This window comes from Ochlerotatus camptorhynchus, unplaced genomic scaffold, assembly GCF_037179485.1.
Source record: "Ochlerotatus camptorhynchus isolate MF236.1 unplaced genomic scaffold, CSIRO-AGI_Acam_v1.1 ptg000464l, whole genome shotgun sequence".
Classification (NCBI taxonomy): Eukaryota; Metazoa; Arthropoda; class Insecta; order Diptera; family Culicidae; genus Ochlerotatus; species Ochlerotatus camptorhynchus.
In genome coordinates this window covers 54,001-60,000 of record NW_027040950.1, presented here as the reverse complement: position 1 = coordinate 60,000, position 6,000 = coordinate 54,001, and the positions used below count along the sequence as shown (strand labels likewise).

Genomic DNA, 6,000 nt, shown 5'->3' with positions numbered 1-6,000 from the left:
CGACCGGTTTTCGAGCGACGGTTTTCAAAATTTAACTTCTTGTCTGTTAAAAATAACCATACTCGGATAGCAGGGTTAATCGATAACTTTCCATCTGTCAAATTTTAACCAAAAGTTAAAAATCCACCAAATGGTTCAGAGCCTTAGGTTTAACCCTGCTATCCGATCGTGGTTGTGTGACAGACAAAAAGTTAGATTTTGACAACCGTGGCTGAGTTCTGCTCGAAAATCGGTCGATCGATATAACACAGGGATTTTCGAACATGGAAAATATCTTTCGAAATGTCACTTTTAAATACGAGTTAAATTTGGTAAGTTTTCATTTAAATGTGACACTTCGAAAATAAATTATAATGATCGATAATCCCTCTTTTGTTGATCTCCGATTTTCGAGAATGTGTTTGTCAAAATTTACCTCTTTGTCAAGCAGTTTTGGCGTGACTTTCTACCAGCGATTTCACAAAACTGGACCAAATAATTTCTATTTTTTTATTAAACGCACAAATGTTGGCTACTTTTCTCGAGGTTCTAGAAGAAAAAATCATTTTAAGTGCTCGAATAAAGTGGTTAATTGATTCCTGGTCTGTCAGAAATAAGTCTGGTACAATATCAGGTTTGTTTGAAAATTTTGTATCTGTCAAATTTTAGTGAAAATTCATCAAATGCGAGATCAAATGGAACACAGCCTTAAACCAACCAGTGGAAACTAACGATTTTAAATTGGCTCCGAGGGGCACGCATTACAAAGAACCGGTGCGTTGAATTTAAAATGCAATCAAAAGTACTTAAAGTAATTACTGCGTTTTGAAGTAGTACTGACGGTAATTAAAATTATCTATCCATAATTAATGTAATTAAAAGTATTGAAAATGTAATTAATGTACTTTAATTACGAAATTTCAACTATAATTAATGGAGTTAAAGAGTAGTTAATGTTCTTTATTGTGTAATTAATCTAATTGAAGCAGTAGTTAATGGAATTAATTTAATTACAGCCGTTGCCTGCGTTTAGTTAAATTTTTAAATCCACGAACCCCTCATTTCATCTGTCACATTTTCATAGCGAATCAAAACAAACATAGTGTAGTATTAGAATTTCGGCTAGAATGGGGTACGTTAATCGATTTACTTGGGACCAACAGGCTAGTCAAGTAGTGAGCCAATTTAAAATCGTTAGTTCCACCGGTTGCTATTAGTCCCAAGTACATCTATAAGCGTACCCCATTCTAGTCGAAATTCTAGTACTACACTATGTTTGTTTTGATTCGCTATGAAAGTTTGACAGATAAAATCAGGGGTTCGTGAATTTTCCTATGTTTCGAGGGGTGCATCGTTTAGCTTGGGACCGAACATAGTACCGGAGCTGAGTCAAAAAGATGAGCACGTCTCTTCGGGGCCTTCCAGTCTTAGAGTTACCGATATACTTAAACCACAAACAAAGTGACAGAGGAGCGGCTCGAAAACTATGGTGACGAACCTGCTATTGCAATTTTTCAGTGTACCACATGGCAACACTCTTGGCAACACTACTACCACAAACGAAGTGACAGACGACTAACTGGCGAAGAAATCCATTTAAATAATGTGGTTCACTGTAATAGAATTTTCTTGGAAGCTTATGCCATCATCCACCAGATGGGTTAGTTTTTTGTTTTGATTTGAACAAAGTTGATTTTGTGTATAAAGATTCTTTGACAGTGTGCAAAGAGTGTATCATTTTGTCATTTTTTTATGCATTTCAGTTTTGAGTAGAGTGAAAGAGATAGAACCAAAACATTCTTAAACATTTGGTGAAAATGCTAGTACAATCCAGTAGTAGTGTTGCCATGTAGTACAATCTAGTAGTAGTGGTGTTGCCATGTGGTACACTGAAAAATTGAAATAGCAGGTTAGTCACCAAAGTTTTCGAGCCGCTCCGTCTGTCACTTCGTTTGTGCTACTACCAACCGGTGGAAACTAAGGATTTTAAATTGGCTCACTGCGTGACTAGCCTGTTGGTCCCAAGCAAATTGATTAACGAACCCCCTTCTAGACGAAATTCTAGTACTACACTATGATTGTTTGATTCGTTATGAAAGAAACATAGGAAAAGCCACGAACCCCTCATTTTATCTGTCAAAATTTCATAGTAAATCAAAACAAACATAGCGTAGTACTGGAATTTATACTAGAATGGGGTACGTTAATCGATTTGCTTCACGGATACGAATTTTGTTCATTTAAAAACAAAAATATAAATGTTTATGAATTATTCAAAGTGAATTGAAAGCATGTTTAAAACTAAAATATTTATGTTTGAATTAAATTCAAAAGCATGTTTATTTCAACAATATAGGATTTGCGTAAACGGTTTTAAGCGTGTCATGCCTTTTTATTTCCTTCTTGTTACATTCGGAAAAAGTTGCCCCAGCTTTGCTCAACCTCAACAGAAAACGGCCATCCATTCCGAATCCATTCCGGATCCTCCTCCGATATCGAACATGGAAAGAAACCGGTATGAGGACCAGTGGCAGAAACCGAGGCAGAAACGGCAAAACGACGCTAATAACAAATTTTCACCGGTTCCACTGAACTGGAACCCCCGGACACCCACCCCGACGGGTCCTCGCATCCCGGACCAGGACCCCAATACCCACAGGTCACCCTTAATCGCACCCGAAAAAGAGTAGGAATTAAGATGCCCTGCCCGAAGATCTTTTTTTTCATTTCTTTGCAAACCGTTTTATTTTGCTTTACCTTGCACTCAACTACTAAAATAATTCCAAAATAAACATATTTATGATTGTTCGCATAGCTGTCAAACCAAACAAAAATAAATACGTTTATTTTCAACACGAATATTTTTGAAATAAACGTAACATTATTTTTATTTTAAACATTGATTTCACATGACTTCAAACATGGAATACGTTTGAAATCAACCTAACTTATGTTTGTGGCCAGAACAAACTGAGTTTACGTTTAAATTTACCTCAAATATTTTTGTTACGACTATAGTTTTTTCTGCGTGTTGGGACCAATAGTAGTGAGCCAGTTAAAAATCGTTAGTTTCGTATTGATTGTTGCTACTACCACCGACGAACCGACATGCCACATGAGCATTTCGTTTGTCCACAATTCGAATTGTCAGACGAGCGATTCGAACTTTAAACGGGCTATAAGACCTGTCAAACGAGGGGAGACGCAAACAAAGGCAACATAAATTATACGTGGGTTCGTGTCCTAACTCATGGATGACGCGATAGGATGAGTAGATGTCGGTAGTGTTTAATGTATTTCAAATACGGCGTCATGGGCAAGAATTGGAAAGAAGCTTGTATGGGCTGTCTCGTCGGTTTGTCGGTGCTATTTTGGGTCTACTACTGGATTGTACTAGCATTTTCACCAAATGTACTAGAATGTTTTGGTTCTATCTCTTTCACTCTACTCAAAACTGAAATGCATAAAAAAATGACAAAATGATACACTCTTTGCACACTGTCAAAGATCATCGCACATAAAATCAACTTTGTTCAAATCAAAACAAAAATACTAGCCCATCTGGTGGCTGATGGCACAAGCTTCTAATAAAATTCTATTACAGCGAACCACATTATTTTAATGGATTTCTTCGCCAGTTAGTCGTCTGTCACTTCGTTTGTGCTTAAACTGTGTTCCATTTGGTAAAGTTTTCTCTTAAATTTGAAACTATGAAAATAATTTAAAATGTTTGAAAATCCATCTGTTGTTGATCGGCCGATTTTTGAGAACGGGTCTGTCAAAACTGATACCTTGCCTGTCAGAAATAATTTTGCTGTTTTAGCAGGTTTATTTGAAAATTTTCCTTCTGTCAAAGATAAGTGAAAATTCACCAAATAAAATTTAATACACTGTAACTGGAAAGTACCCATTAATGGGTACAATTGCACCCATTCTGAAGTAAAGTAGGTTAACCTATTTAATGGGTAAAAAATATACACATAAATGAGTAATTGTTACCCATTAGTGGGTAAACGTTACTCATTAATGGGTATTTTTTACCCATTTAATGGGTAAACCTACTTTACTTCAAAATGGATGATATGATAATGATAATGGAAAACTAACACAACATGTATAGGCATGACATCAATTGACGTAGTTTTTATGAGTTTAAAGCTGGAATGATGTTTTGGCGTTGTGAGTGTGAGTGCGTGAATATGCATGAGAATCTCAAGCGTGAATGTTGTTTGCCTCATTCGCACGTGAGTTTATTCTCGCAGTGAGGCTCAATTAATGAGATTTGATGTTTATTTCAACAATATCGAAATATCAATTGTATTTGACAGCAATTGTCGCCGACCTCGCATAACTGGATCAAGCCATAAGAAACCTACAGGGTTTGTTTACGTTTGGGACCAATTTCATACAAGAATTAAAAAGGCTGATTTGACAGCACGTCCACCCCAGGATTTAACGCGCACTTTTCTTTGATTCATCGTGTATTCGAAAATAATTTTTAATAATAATTAGAAAATCACCATGAACATAAAATACGTTTAAAATAAAATTGAAAATCATGTTTAAAATAAAAATATTTATTTTCGATTACAAAGCTGTCAAAGCCGAGGTCAAAGCAAACAAAAATATTCACGGTTATTTTCAATACGAATATTTTTAAAATAAACGTGACATGATTTTTATTTTAAACATTGATGTCAAATGGCTTTAAACATAAAATACGTTTGAAATCAATCTAATTTATTTTTGTGGCCAGAACAAACTGAGTTTACGTTTATAAATTTACCTCAAATATTTTTATTTCGATAATATTTTTTCTGCGGGTTGTTAATCAGTTAATTGTAGTTTATATTTTTTATCAGTTCATAGTAGTTTATATTTTTTATCAGTTCATAGTAGTTTATATTTTTTAGTGTTAAAAATCCTCAAAATTAGATTTTGCCCTTATATTCATCAATTTTGATTACGTCCTTTTGTTTTTGTACCTTTTTTTTGACAAACTGTCAATTTGGCCCCACTGACAGCGCCTAATTTTTTTCGGATTCAATTGCGCCCTTTTGCACAAATTTTATATCCTGGGCATGCTTGGCATACACAGTTTTGGTCACGAACTGCTCATTTGCTAATAACTTTGCACACAGTTGATAAAACATAGTTTTTTTTTTGAAGCAGTAGATAGAATAAAGTTTAAGCTTGTTAAAGGTACGTAAAAAAAGTAGATTTTAATTCTAGTAATAAACTGTATTTGTTTTTGCGTTGTAAAAATGAAGTGAGAAATGCTCGCTGCACATTTCGGACTTAAAGTATAAAAATTCATTAGTGTTGATTCAAATTTTAAGATTTACCTACTCTTTGCATATCTATAGTAAGCTTTGATCCTAATCTATCAATTACTTTAAAGAAAAACAAATTTCAACAACTGAGTGAAAAGTTATTAACAAATGAGCAGTTGGTGTTTACAACTGTGCATACCAAGCATGATCGTGGGTTTCTTTCGTTTTCTTTAGGCTGTGAACCATTTGCCGAGTTAAATTTTCTTTCTTTCTTTCTTTCCTTTATTTAACGTCGGTCTTGCTTGAGTCATCCTCATCCGTTTCACATTGCGCCCTTACTTGTTTGGAAATCTGTGTGGTAATAGAAAATTTTTGTGGAAATAAATGAAACATCTGGAAGAGTGTAGAAACTGACACGGAATCGACTTCCAGATGTTTCAGTGATTTGAAGCTGAACAATTCACTAACATTGCCTGTTTTTGAGCTCCAGACATGAACACGCAATCCGGCACACGAAGACAGCTACCAACCGGCCGAACCACCAGGAAGCGCTAAACATGTTAATCTCAGTCCTATCCTACCTCTCACCCTAGCAGGTCTGGGTTCAATCCTAGTCGGCGCCGCCGGAATGTTCTGAGGCATAACATCTCTGATCACGCCTTCCTTCGGATGGGAAGTAAAGCCGTTGGTCCCCGGTTCATGAGTTGATGGGTCGATAGGTAGGGTCCAGGTGTGGGAGCTGCCTCCC

General features: G+C 35.8%; 1 protein-coding gene across 2 annotated transcripts in view; it reads left to right on the top strand.

The window, feature by feature from the left end:
- Positions 1-6,000, top strand: part of LOC135712199 (putative mediator of RNA polymerase II transcription subunit 26) — a 47,428-nt gene that overhangs the window by 2,840 nt on the left and 38,588 nt on the right. The window lies entirely within an intron of this gene.